Consider the following 15,314-nt stretch of genomic DNA (forward strand, 5'->3'; position numbering starts at 1 on the left):
TTTTAATTTTATATTATAAATTGATTTTTTAAAACCCTTTATTGATGCTTTTATCAGAAAAATGCACAAATACTAAGTGTATTGTTGACCAGATTGTTCCAAAGTGAAGACACACACTCATGTAATGAAACCAAAATCAAAAATAGGACATTACCAGCACCCCAGAAACTGCCTCTGTGCCTTCTCAAGCATTATCCTTCTCCTTTTTCACAATAACAATGATAACAACTTTCCTGACTTGCCATGCCATAATTAATTTTGTATGCTCTTGAACTTTACAAACTGGAATCATGCAGATGCACTGCTTTGTGTCTGGCTTCTTTCACTCAACATCACTTAATGAGATTAAGTTTATATAATTTTTAAAGTTACATATGGACAACTTTTAAATACAATTAAAAATAGAAAGAACTTAAAAATTAGTCTGATATTCAAATAACATCAATTGAAATGAGCCAAAATCATTAAATTTATATTTGAACAGAAAGTAACTTCAGTATTGAGAAAAATCAAAGGCTTTAGGATATTTATAGTTATAATATTTGAGTATGTATTTTTGTCCTCTTGACCGTGTTAGAATATTATGCTTACCTTGTCAGCGAACTTGGTGTACACTAATTTAATTCAACAATTTTCTGTAATAGAATATTTTTTTTAAAAACCAAGGTTTTACAAAGAGAATATATGATATTTTTGTGTTACTTGGAATGAATTAAAGTATTTTTTTTAAAAAATTGGACTCTTATGAACAGTTCTCAGAGAAATATTGCATAGCTGGTTGGCTGGTTTCTAAACCATTAGTCTTTCATTTGTTTTTTATCCACTGGAAGTGGATTTGACAGCAAACTAGTACCTTGGAGAAAACAGGATGTAAACACCTAGAGAACATTAGGAACGCATTATCCTATCACAAGTATGGAAACCATCAGTGAATTGAATCACAGTCTTTCACTTTTTATCTTCTAGAATTGTTTCCACAGATAATGTATAATTATATAATATTTACAATATAATCCTGGAAAATGATGCATTTTATAATTTAACGTATATTTTAAAATCATAGTTTTTATATAGTTCACGTTCACACACATACATTAATTTTAAGAAAATGGATAATACACAAGAGGTCATTTAAGTTAGCAGTGGAATTTATATCCTAAGAAGAAAAAAAGGAAAAGAGCAAATGGCCTAAAAATATTAAAAGAAATACAGGAAGTTTCTGTGTGACATTTTTTATTGTTTTATTTTATTGTTACAGTTTAGAGTTACTACAGATGTTCCCAAAGATATTTGTAAATTAGGACAATTTTCAACTCAGAATTTATATACACACACATGTATATGCACACATATAAATGTATTTTCTGAAAACAAGAAAATTTAGAAAGAATGATGTTGTTTCTTTCCTATTTTTCTTAGTATAGACTCTATATACACACACATCCACTACCTACCTATTGGTTCAGAAAAACCATCTATACAATTCTATACAATATTTCTGAGATGATATTACCAATTTTGTGTAAACACCATTTATTATAAAATGAGACTGGTAATGGAGTGTTGCAGCATTAAGGAGTTTGCCAAAGTGTTGTATCATCTTCAACTGACTCCATTTAGATTTTCCTCAGCTCTAACTATAGGGGTTCCAAAAATTTGCTATCCAGAAACTTTTAAGACTTGTCCATTCTTATCGTCTGCTCTTCTATATCAAAAAGAAAACATCTCTCATTTTCTAAGAAAGTCCTTCTAATCCTGAATCCCTCCTCTTTTTCTACCTCCGAAATGATCCTTCCATTACATGGTCTTCATTTATGTTTTATGTCTTCTGATGGCTGATTTTCTTTTTTAAAAAGCTATATTCTATTTGTTGCATGTTGTTGATGAAGCTACAGTGTTGAACCAATCGGCATCTCTACAATTTCAAGTTCTACAGCTTTGACAGTGAGTTCCTGATTTCATATGCGATCTTCTTACTTGCACATCTTTAATCACTTCTTCTGTTACCCATAGTAATTAATCTACATCTTTAATAATTTTATTTAATTCTAGGTAGAAGGCATTGTTACATAATTTAGAGGAAAATCATGAGACATTGGTCTTAATTTTTCTCACTTGAATACACAACTCTCTTATTAACAGTTTACCTAAAACCTATTCTCATTACTTTTCTTAAGTAAAATGAGTGGCCCTACTCCCTTCTGTGTTTGTCAGTCTTTGAGCATACTCCTTTCCATTCTCTTTTAAACTATATATATGACACAACACCCTCCAATACATATATACCACACTCACCCACCATCCTTTACATTCCTTCTCTCTTCTCCCTTTTCAGGAAAATTTCTTTGAGACGATTACTTTCCTGATCTTTGTATCCTCATTACCAATTAAATTTATAATCACATTAGCTATTATGTAGTTTATTATCACTCCCAACAATTCGCTGACCCCCATTAAAAGGTTTATATATCTCCATTCATCTGTAAGTTACTGCTGTGCTCATGTGTGAGAAGTAAAATTCCTCCAAATCCTTGACTGATATGAGAGTTAGAAATATGACTTGATTTGGTCAATGGAAATGAGCTAAGTGATCAGTTCTTTGTCTTAGCAAAAGATTTAAACACCAGAGCACCTGTATCCACTGACACACTTTTGCTTTTCTCTCTGCTGCAAGGATTGCAGGTCAAGATAGAGGCTGATCTTTCATCAGGAAGACACATGAAGCAAAGCCACATATGACTCTAGCCAAAATGTAACAAAAGTGAAAAATGAAACTTTGCTTTGTAAGCACCTGGGTTTGTTTTGTTGTTGTTGCTTTATCACAGCATAATCTATAAAAATTAAATAATACACAACATGTACTGGAAGGCACAATTTTGAATGACAGAAAAATGGAAAATATTATGCAATGGAGAAACATTTAAAAACACCATCAAAAGCAATGATGTGGAAGAAAGTTATACATCAAATGAACTTGTGGATTTAATGTACTTTGGTGACATAGGCTGCATTTAACAAGGTACTACAAAAAAAAAAAAAAGGCCTGAGAAAACAGTTGTCTAGTTGGCAAACACAAATGAAAAGAAGACATAAGAAATTCTACAACTTTTAAGATTAGAAGATGCAATTGTTATTCATAGCCAATCCATTAAAGACAAAATCAACTGTTGGAGGTCACTACATAATCAGCCTCATGGAACAGACCAAGTCTAAAGTCTAATCATGAAGTCTTCTGTTAAATCTCTGATTTCAGTAAGTCTTGTAACCAGAATAAGACGTTTAGAGAAATGAGGCTAAAGATATTGCTCCCCAAAGAAGCCTCATAAGCTTGCTACTAGTTAAAAAACATACAGGTTTACTAGAAACCGAGTCAAGGAATAATACTCTGCATATAGCCTTCAGAGGAAGCATCTTCCTGCCATCACCTTAACTGTAGACTTCTAATCTCCAAAACTGTTAAAAAGAAATTTTGTGTTGTTTTAAAACACCCAGGTTTTATCCATTGTCATAGCAGCCCCAAGAAAGTAATACACTAGCAAAATCTAACTAATACACTGGCCATTTACATTGTCTAGCCCAGACTACTCTTCCCAAATTTTAGTATTAAATATCCAAAACCCTGTATTTTAAATACCTGGCACTTTGAACCAAATATATATCTTATGCAAAACACATGCTATTTCTAAAAAAACAAAACAAAACAAAACAAAAAACTCAATCACCTATATATATTTTTTTCTTTGTTGATGGGAATACCATCCAGGATCATGCAAACCAAAAGTCTGAGATTAATTCTCAACCCCCCTCCTCACTTTTCCCCTCACATATAATACACTTTTTATATTACCTCTTAAAATTGTCTTAAATCCATCACTGCAAATTCTACTGTGGTTCCTGTTCTTATCCTCTCCACATGGGCAGTTAACTTGATGTATTAGATCATTCCACTCTTTCTCTTAGCCGTCATTACCACACACTAATCCTCAGAGAGTTTATTCTCATTTTCTTTTAAAGTCTCCTCTTCTGTTGCTTGTCACATTAAGTTCAGTAATCCCTAGATTTTTTTTCTTCAACCCTATTATTTTATTACCACACCCATGATTACTGGGTGATTTTACTTCTACAGTCACTATCATATTTTGCACTTTTACTACCTCTGTTTGATACTCTGGAACCAAATAGATAATAAAGGATCCTTTACTATTCAAACTTGTTCTGCAAAGTCTCACTATTTAATATCTCTCAGGAGAAAGCCAGGGATTGTAATTCAGATAGAGTAACCTGAAAATGTTCAGGTGCAAATTATTTCCTGAGCGCAAAAACCACATGCCAGCTGCTATGTGATCTCCCTACTTGCATGACTTGTGGGAAACTTTATTCCATTTGTCCCCAGATGGAATCTCCATACCCCAATTTACTATCTGCTTATGTTCATCTCTCCTCATTCGAAATAGTTTTTTGAATGAATAGACTTTTATCCATCCTGTTTAAGTTTGAAGCTTTACAATTTTCTCGACTCTTCATTCTGAACTTCCTCAATATTAAGTTTTTAACGAAGCCCTTTATATTTTTCTTGTTTAATAATTCTGAATGTGTCTCTCCTCACGATTACTATACTGTCAGTTCAGTTCACTTCCTGAATATCATTTCATCTGTGTCCTCAAATTCCTTAACTTAGAAGGAACCTCAACAACCTGGCTCCAGTCTGACTTTCTAATATCATCTTCATCCATTTTATACCATATCCACACAAAAAGTTTTTCCTCTTGATAGTGGCATGTATGCTCTCTCCAGCTCTCATTTAAAAAAACAAAACAAAACAAAACAAAAAACAACCAATTAAAAAACCTTTCTTGACAATAGATTATCAATTATTCTTCTCAATAAATTAATTTTTTTCTTGGTTGAGTCACTTGATTGAAACATTTATGATTTTTTATTATATTAATTTCTGCTTTTTTGTTATTTCCTGCTACATCCTTTGGGTTAATTAGCTGTCTTCTTTTATTATTGTTTTGAAATGGATACATAGTGGATTGAATGCCATCATTTGTACTCTTCTAATACAAGCAGTTACAGATGTAATTTTACCCCTAAAGATGGCTTAAGTTGCGAGACAAATGTTTTGATCTTCATTAATTTCATTTTCATGCAATTCAAAATATTTCCATTTGTATTATAATTTTCTTATTTGTTTATCAGGTAATTTAAAAAAATATATCCTTTATTGATAATTTCTTGTTAAATAATACTATGTTCACAGAACATACTGTTTTCAATATTTTGACATTTTTTGAAACTTACATTATGACATGTTATCTTCAATTTCTGTAATTGTTTAATGTATGCTTAAAAAAATTATATTCTACAATGTTAAGCATTTAATATATTTTAATTAGGTCAGATAGTTGTGTTGCCCCGTCTTCTACATTTTTTTGCTAAATTTTTTCTCTGCATCAGTTACTGAAAAAAGTGTTGAGAATCTCCTACAATGATGGTGTGTTTGTCATTTTGTCCTGGAAGATCTTTCAATATTGTGTTATACATATTTAAGGTTATGTTATTAGACACACACCAATTATAAACTGCTATATATCTAATGAATTGCAACCTCTCTTATTACAAATCAGTCATATTTTCCTAAGTATAATTTTTATTTGAGTCTAATTTTTTTTCTGAGATTAGAACTGTCAACAGCTTCCTTTTGGTTATATTTTAGAAAAATTATATTTTACTAATATATTTTATGTGTGTACTTATCAAAAAACATAAATTTGTTTTTTTGTTTTATAATTGAAACATAACTTACATTTAAGAAATTTCTGATATAATTGGGTATTAACCTAGTATCTTAATTTTTCCTTCTTTATGGTCTTTGTTCTGTAGCTTTTCCTCTCCATCTGTGGCAGGCAAAATTCTGATGGTCTACAAGACTATCCCTTCCAGTTGAGGGTAAGGAAGACCAATGAGTATAATAGGATATCACTTCCATGATGAGGTTACTAGTAAGTTGCTTTTGAATTAACCATGATGAGGTTACTAGTAAGTTGATTCTGAATTAATCAAATTTCAAAAGAACGATGATCTCGGGTGGACTTGACCCAATTAGACGAGATATAAAAGAAGATGAAGTATCACAGAGTTGGTCTTTTACTGACCTTGATGGAGAGAATGGCCATGTGATAGATCCATGGGGCGAGTATCTGAGAATGGCCTCTGGAAGCGAGTGATCCCCAACCAAGAGCTAGTAAGAAAATTGAAACCTAGTCATATGGCCGCAATGAAATTAATTTTGCAACAACCTGAGTTAGGGTAGGAAAGGATCTTTCCTTAGATGAGTCTCTAGATGAATATTCATCTGGCCAACTCCTTTATTTCAGCCTTGAGAAACCCTAAGCAGAAAACTCAGCTAAGACATGTCAAACTTTTGAACCGTGGAAACCATGAGATAGTAGTCTTGTTGTTTTAAACTGCTGTTTATAATAATGTATTATGTAGCAATAGAAAACTAGTGTTCCTCTATCGCTTCCTTTTGAATTGACTACTTGTAAATTTTAATTTTTTCTACACTATAGACTTTGTAGTTATAGCCTAGCATTAAGATCATGCCATGCATTCTTGGTAATATTAATTTGAACTTTTGATATCCTTATTTCAATTCAGGAACTTAGAATACATAATATGAATCCTCTCTCCTCAAATATTTTTTCATGAATTTCAATTCTGTGTTTACTTAAACCAAATAAGATGTTACTAATCTATGCAATTAATATTTATTTGGTTTTTCCTTCACGTTTTCAATTTTATTTTCATTTTCATTCTTTTTATTCTTTCTTGCATATTTACAAGCTTCCATCTGGGATCAACATCTTTTGCCTAAAGAATATCCTTTAGTATTTTCTTTAGTTTAGTCCCTCATGTGACAAAATGTGACGAAAAAGTTTTGTTTTTTCAGAAATGTCTTTATTCCAAATTCCTCAAGGGTATATTTGGTAGATATATAATTGTAGTATGGTCAAAATTTCCAGGACTCCATTTTTAGCTCTTGCCTTGTGAGTCTGCCAAAAGCTCTCCTCTGGTTCACAACCTTCCAGCTGCCTCTACACAGGCGGCCAAATCCATAAGTGGAAGATGGCTCCAATAACTTCATTTGTTTGAATTTCGTTCTTTCTTGGAACATTTATTGGAACACTGCCTCTTAGCTTCATCATCAATGAAATTGTTTTAAACATTTTGTTTGGATTTCTGAATGTTCTTGGGATAGTGGGAGAGATTGGCCCACATTAACTAAACTACCATTACGTAAAGGAAAAGACAGATATTTAACCAGGCAGATGCAGCCACATAGCCTTAAAACCCTAGTATTCAGTTTGGTTACAACAAAAGAAAGAGAATCATATAAAAAGTCTTTTGTATGTTGGATCTACATTTGTCATGTCACTCATTGTACTTGCTTATAGTAGATGTATCATAAATGTTAATTTAATAGTAATTGAATATTCTAAATATTTGTTTTATTTATCTATAGATCGTTTACCTAATCCTTGCTCCAAGAAGTTTCTCTACTACTTTATTTTCTCACTTATATATATTGCATAATTGATTGTAATATTATAAAATTCCTACATCTCTATAATTCATATAGTTAATCTACTTTGAAAATTAAAAACATTGGATAAATATTCATAATTTGGTTATTTTCACATACCTGTGAGACATATTTCTTACTAAGACATTATTAGAGTTTTATTTTGAGAATGCTTTTGTTCACCTCATTCAGAGCACATCAATATATTATTAAATTTGTTTTTCTTTACCAGTACACCTAGTTGTGCTCAATGCTTCTTTTTGCCATTTTCAGCTTCATCTACTTTTTTTTTATTTTACTCTTTTTAAAAATTTATTTATTTAAATTAGTTTCAAGTGTACAGTACATTGGTTAGGCATCTATATATTTCATAAAACAATACCCCCAATTGCTCCCTCCTTCCCCAGGCCCTCCACCTAGCCATCATATTAATGCTAACTGCATTCCCTCTGCTGTGCGCCCCATCCCCATGACCAACTATCAACTACTAATTTGTGCTTCTTTAACCCTTCACCCATTCTCTCAGCCCCCCAACCCTCCATCCCTCTGTCCATCACCAAAATGTCCACTATATTTGTGAGTCTGTTTTTGATTAGTTTGTTCTTTTTATTCCTTAGATTCCTCATATAAGTGAAATCATATGTTATTTATCTTTCTCTGACTTATTTCACTCAGCAAATAACCTCTAGGTCCATCTGTGTCGTAGTAAAAGCCTCATCTACTTTTTGAAGCCATCTAGTATAGGCTGACTCAATCCACTATTTAATTTGTTTAGATATTAGACTAGTGGCCATAAAATGTATATAATATTTTCTATTTGCTCTGATAGCCACTGATTCTTTTTTCTGCTACATACCCAACCACACACAGACATCCCTTCTCACCCATCCAATCAGATGCCAACATGCACTTGTTTAGCTCTCTTGTGTCTTAGTCCAGTTCATAGGAGGCATGAGTTATAGTTCTTTAGCAGAGATCTTACTTCTTTTTACATTTCAATTATTTCTCAGCCCTGTCAACAATAGGTTACTCCCTTCATCTTAGCCACTGGCTGTACTCTTACTATAAATGTGCTTAGCAAACAGTGCTATGCCACTTCTAATCCTCTTACTTAGTATATTGCTGTAACGCCTATTGACAGCCAACCTACTAAATAGTACAATTAGCTGGGAAAAGTTATTTAACCTTTCTAGGTCCTCATTTCTTCATCTCTAAAATTGAGAAAAATAATACCTACTTCATAGCTTCGTTGGGAATTCTAAATAAAATGCAACATAAAATAATATTCTACATGAAACAGTTATAACAGTGCTGGGACCTAATGATTATGCAATTTATCATTGTTAAAGAATTATTACATTATGATGATTATATACTTAAGTTGAGGAAACATGTTTATTTGTTTGTTTGTTTTTCCTCTAGTTTTCATATGGTTTCATGTTTAAATTTTAATCATTGGAGGAGGCATATTAATTTCTTAAAATCTTAGCTACCTCCAAAATATATTTATTGTTCATGCGATGGAGTAAAATATTCTAAGACCTACTCACCACCTGGTTTTATCTTTTCGTTCAAAAATATGTTTTGAGATATTATAGGTAGAGTTTTTATTTTAGGTTTTGTTTGTTTGTTTGTAACTTAGGCCAAGTGTGAGGAATGAGAAGAAAAATTAGTAACAACAAACAAGTCACAATATATGTCCATAAAATTTTAAAATAAACAATGTGTGCTTCTGTTTATGCTATTATAAATTCAAATTCTTGTGAAGTTGTTTGATGTTATCCAACTCTATACTTCAATGCAATAATCTAAGCTCTAAGTATTGTTGAGTAAATATTCTGAATTTGATTATAAGGGATCATTGCTTTTTTTAAATTTTGTATAACTAAGTGTCCAAGAATATGAAGTCATACCACAGTTAAGAGTACTTAGCTCAATACTACATATCTTGTTCTTTTCAACTGTGTGTCTTCTCATGCTGATCTTGGAGTAGGACGATATTGGCATAGGAATTAAAAAAATTAAGCTAAAAGTAACAGTTTTCCTTCATAACGTTTCATCTCTACTGTGTGTTTGTCAAGATGGATGTTAATTTTACTTTAAGAACATATATAGATTAAGTATATGGTATATTTTAGTGTGTGTTCGTGTGTACATATAGAAAATAAAACTCAGTTTATGACTATTCATTTTCTCATAATACCCATTATTAAGCATTATTGTTGCCATACAGCTAATTATATTTTCTTAACCTCTACATCTAAGCAATCGTGGCAGACTATTTCATTAGTAACCATCATAAAACATATATTTTGGTATATAAAACTCTGTGTAGTCTGCTGTCACATCAACTCACCTTGGACATGTGGTTTAGTTTGACCAATGTGGCATCTGCAAGCATGTACAAGGAGAGGCTTGACAACGCTTGCACATTGGGGCTTGTCATATGAATGCTCCCCGGGGCTTTGAGTCACTATGTATAGATGTCCAACAACTCTGTTGCATTATCCATGGGGAAAAAAAAGAGGCACTCAGTGAGCTCTCAGATGTCCTAGCCATCCTAAATGAGGCTCCAATCATGTAGGGAGAAGCCATCTTGAACATTCCAGCTCTATCAAACAGCACAGCCATTTGTGCCCAGTCTCAATTGTAGAATAATTCACAACAAAAATGTGTTATTCTATTTAAGTCTTTAAATGTTGGAATTATCTCATATAGCAATAGATAACTGAATCAACAGAAAGAATTATTGTTTTATAAGCTAATAGTTACTCATGTTCATCTACATTTATGCTAATTTATTTGTTCACCTTTAAAAAACTATACTACTTTCTTATCGAATAATTTTTCTTCATGAAATAAATCTAATTGAACACCCTTTAATAAAGTTTTCTCAGATTTGCTTTGTATGAAAGCACCTAGTTTTTTAGAGAGATAACATGCTGATTATTATTTATTATCATCACTATGAAAATAATATTTCATTCTTTGTGATTCATTATACTATTGATTCTTATTTTAAGTTTGTCATTTTTATAGGTAATCTTTTTCCCATTAACTGTTTTTGAGATCACATCTTTTGCATTTTAATTCTCTAGTTTCACTATGATATGACTAAGTGTATTTTCCTTTTTTTTTCTTTTTTTGATATTTGTTTTGCTTCATTTTGATTTTGACTTAATCACGTGGTGTGTCAATTCAAGACAAACCCAGTCTTTTGTTCAAATTTTGCTTCTCCTTCATTCTATGTATCTTTTCCTCTTGGAAATTCATTTAGCCTATCATAGAAAATTTAATTCTATTCCCTTTTCTCAAAACCTATGCTTTTATATTCTCCCTCTTTTATATATTATACAAGACATTTTCTGACCTAACTTCCATTCTCTCATCCTGAATTAACTTGTTCTGTGTCTTTAGCTATGAATACATATTCTCCCATTACTTACCCATTGAGTTGAATTACAAGTTGTAAACATATATATTGAATATATAATTTTATTCGTATATACTATATAAATGTATACATATACATTTATACATCTTTATTTGAAAATTCATTTTTGTTTTTCTATCATACCTGCATGGTTATATTTAGTAGTTCTTTCTTAACGTGTTTTCAATTCGATTTATTACTTCAAGTATTGAAATTTTTCATCTGTATTTTATAAAGCCAATGTGGATTCTAAGTCATTACATTTTAAATTATGTTGACTGCCGTTACTGGCAGTTTGCTCGAGGAAATTTTCTTTTTTTTTTTTCCTGGTAAATTGCCTTTTTATTCTTTTTTTCAGCTTTATTGAGGCATAATTGACAAATTATTGTAAGATATTTAAAGTGTATGATATGATTTGATATACATTGTAAAAGGATTCCCACCATCAAATTAATTAACACATTCATCACCTCACATGTTTATCTTATTTTTTTAGTGAGATCACTTAAGTTCTACTCTCAGCAAATTTCAATTACACAATACAGTGTTATCAGCTATAGTCATCAAGTTATACATTAGATCCTCAGACCTTATTCATCTCAAAGATTTTTTTTTTTTTTAAGTTTAATTGTATGCTTATAAATGACTGATCCAAATCTTTAAGAATGCTAATGGGCCTAGTTAAGTATGCTTTTCTCCAAAGAGCACTTGTGATTGCTTGGGCCAGGGAGTTTTCTGCTGGTAACTACTTCAATTTAACTTTTTAGCTTTGGATATTACAGACCATGTGAGTAATATGTGCTTTCAAAGCTGTGTCTATTTATCATGGAAAACATTTTCACCTGCCAAGAGCCGTGGTTGAGGTCATGGAGATTGTCTGTAATTTATTGCTTTGCTTAGGGCTTTATGTGATGTTCTCAATTCCAGTCCCACATCTGGCAAAGACACAAAACCTTGTCTTTTATTCTCATCACAGATGGAAACTCATGTCTCTATTTTTCCTGTATGACAAATGCCAAACAAGAGTCTTGTTTTTGTTTTGTTTTATATGTTTTCAACCCTCGGTTTTCTTATTCTGATTTCCTGATGCCTCTGTATTGAAGGCTCTGGATTTATTTTTTCTTTCTTTTCTTTTCTTCCCTTTTTTTTTTTCCTTTTCTTTTTCTTTTTCTTTTATTCGCTTTTCTTTTTCTGGGCTCTGCTATGCAATTAAAGTCATGTTCATTGAAATGTTTGCAGTGTCTAGGTTTTTGTATCAAGGTGTTTCCTGTATAGCTGACCATATTGCCTGAAGTGTGACATTTCTGTTTTTTCTTCTTCTCTTATGACATATTATATTTTAAAGTATGAAACAAATTAATGTCACACTTGCCATTAGAGTCAAGAAGCAAGAAGTCCACTGTGTAAGTCATCTAGAAATCCCCAAGCCCTAATATTAGTATTAAAAAAAAAAAAATCCCAAATTCTATTGGTGTTCCCATAGAAATTATATTAATCAGCTCAAGCTGCTATAATAAAATAACATACACTGGGGAGCTTAAACAACAGAAAGTTTTCTTTAACTATAACCCATACTACATGCTATAACCCATGCATAAAATAATCAATGAAAACATATTTGATTTAAATAATTAAAGAAGAAGGTAATACTCTTCCTTACATTATAAACTTACCATATAAATTTAGAAGATATAGTGACGTATAAAATAACTACCTGTCAATAAACATAATAATAATTGATTCACGCAAGAACTAACAACTGTTGATAAAATTAGTGGGTAATAGTTTGATGAATAATGGGTTATGTACATGGTCTCAAGGTATCTACTTAGAGTAATTACAATGGGATAACACTGACATAATGTGCCTCCTTCTGTAGTGCACCGAATAGAGAGCACAGCACCACTTCTGTGACATCCATGCTATTAGATGCATAACATAAATTTAATCATGGAGAAACATCAGACGAACCCACATTGAGAGACATTCTACAAAATAATTGGTTTGTACTCTTTAAAACGATCGATGCCATAAAAGTAAAAGGAAAACTGAGAAATTATTCCTTATTAAAGGAGACTGTTGAGATTCAGCGTGGTCCAGAAATTCGTTTTACTATAATATTTCCAAGGAAATGGAAATCTGAATAAATGCTGTAGCTTATATAGTAGTATTTGGATATTTGTTCTGTAGTCATGTAAGCAAATATTTTTGTTTGTTTTAGGAAATACGCACTGAAGTATTTAGGGATAAAATGAAGTAATTTTTCTAATGTCAAATATTTCAAAAATATGCAAAGAGAATAAAGGAAAAATGGTAAATGGTTTTCATTCAGGGAAGCTGAAGGAAGTAGAAGTTGAAAGTCTTTGTGAAATGATAGCAAAATAAAAATTTTAAGAAAAATAGTCATTTTTCATCCTTTTTGATAATCTCTCTCCCTCTTGAATTTCTAATTTCTATAGAGCAAGTGGCCCTACAAAAGTTTAAAGCCTGTTCTTGAAACTTCTGTATCTAGACAATGAAAGGTAACCTGCAGTAATTAACCTTGTAGACTATCCACATTCAGGAAATGTCTAGCCAGAGAGAAGAAAACTTTGAATTATATGCCTTTTCCATATAATATATCTTTCATTGACTGTTATCATTACAGAAATACTTGGCAAGAGAGACAGTGTGTGAAATTCAAATGTCTTCCATGGTTTTACCTTTAGAAGCTTGATAAGAGTTAGTTGATTCGGACTGCTAAAATTAGGTTTAGGGATTATCCATGGATAAACCTTTCTCTATTTCTCCGCTACTATCTATAAAACCATTTATCTAAATATCATGTTATTTTTCACTCATCCTTCTTTATCAAAAAATATTTAATTGTGTTCCAAGTCCTTTATATTTTTTTCTTCAAATTCTCTTTAATTTATATACATTATTGACTATATAGCTTTCTTTTTCTTTTTAAAACTCTTTACTGAGGTAAACTCTACATATTTAATGCATGCAACTTGATGACTTTGGGGATTGACTAAATAACTTTCTTATTGAGAACATTCTAATCTCTCCCTTTTGCCTATCGGTCAAGTCTAATTTCAAAGTCATGTAATCATACACGTCTGAATTGATAAATTCTTTATACTCAGTCTTATATAATAGTTTGTTTTTTGTATTGGTTTAACTTTGGTTTTATTTCAACAACTTGATTCTAAAACATTTTTAACAAAGCTAAAGTCCTTCATTTCTGTAGCTTCATATACCCAACATTATGTAAATATTTAGCAAGTTCTCACTAAATATTCATTAATTCATTTGAAAAAAAAATAAGGAGTGATTTTTGTAAACCAGCCAATGTTTCTACACTTGATATATATGACACTAGTCTTTTAAGCCTCATCTCGTAGAAAGAAAAGACAGGTACAAATCAATTAAAAATATGCATAAACAAGGTAATTTCAGATTAAAGCATGCTATGAAGAAAATTAAACTATGACTGGTGTGTATGACAGGCAGGGAAGACTGACTTACATTGGGTGGTCCTAAAAGGCTTCACTGACAAATGACATTTGAACTGAAACATGGATGACTGGAAGAAGTCAATGGTGAGCAGACCTAGTCACCTAGGTTTGGGCAAAGTCAAGCTTGGGTACATGAACAATGTAAGAGCAATTTTGGTGTATTTGAAATCTGACTGCATTTCAGTGAATGAGAGATAGAAGTAAGTTGAAAGACGTAGGAAGTAGAAATATGATTTTTTTTTTCCCTAAAAACCATGAGAAGACGCTGGGGGTTTTCATCTTGGGATGATATTAGACTAATTAATATTTTTTAATCACTCCAACTGAATGAAAATAGACTACTGTTGTAGAAAAGAAATTAGAATAAAGGAACTCTTGAGACCATTATCATGATTCAGATAAATAATTGTGGCTTGGTCTGGATTTATAGTGGAGATCTAGAGGGGTTAATGGTTTTAAGAAGACATAAGGGACATTAAGAAGACTAACTAATGGGTTTGATCTGGGCATTGTGAAAAAGAACAAAAAAAGGGTTCCTAAGTTTTCAACTTTAGTAAGCAGATGAAGAAAAGGACAGAGAGAGTTATACTGGATTTTGTGAATATGAGTGTGTCAAGGAAATCAAGGCCACTGTCACAGGCTTGTTAAATTTGAACTGTCTCAGGATACCCTAGCTGTGATAGCAAGTAAGCATTTTGACATATGAATTTGATGCACAATGGAAATATTCAGGCTAAAGACATAAATTCTAGTCATTGATGATTAAATGATGTTTTTAATAATATTTTAT

This window comes from Pteropus medius, unplaced genomic scaffold, assembly GCF_902729225.1.
Source record: "Pteropus medius unplaced genomic scaffold, Ma_sr-lr_union100, whole genome shotgun sequence".
NCBI classification, from domain to species: Eukaryota; Metazoa; Chordata; class Mammalia; order Chiroptera; family Pteropodidae; genus Pteropus; species Pteropus medius.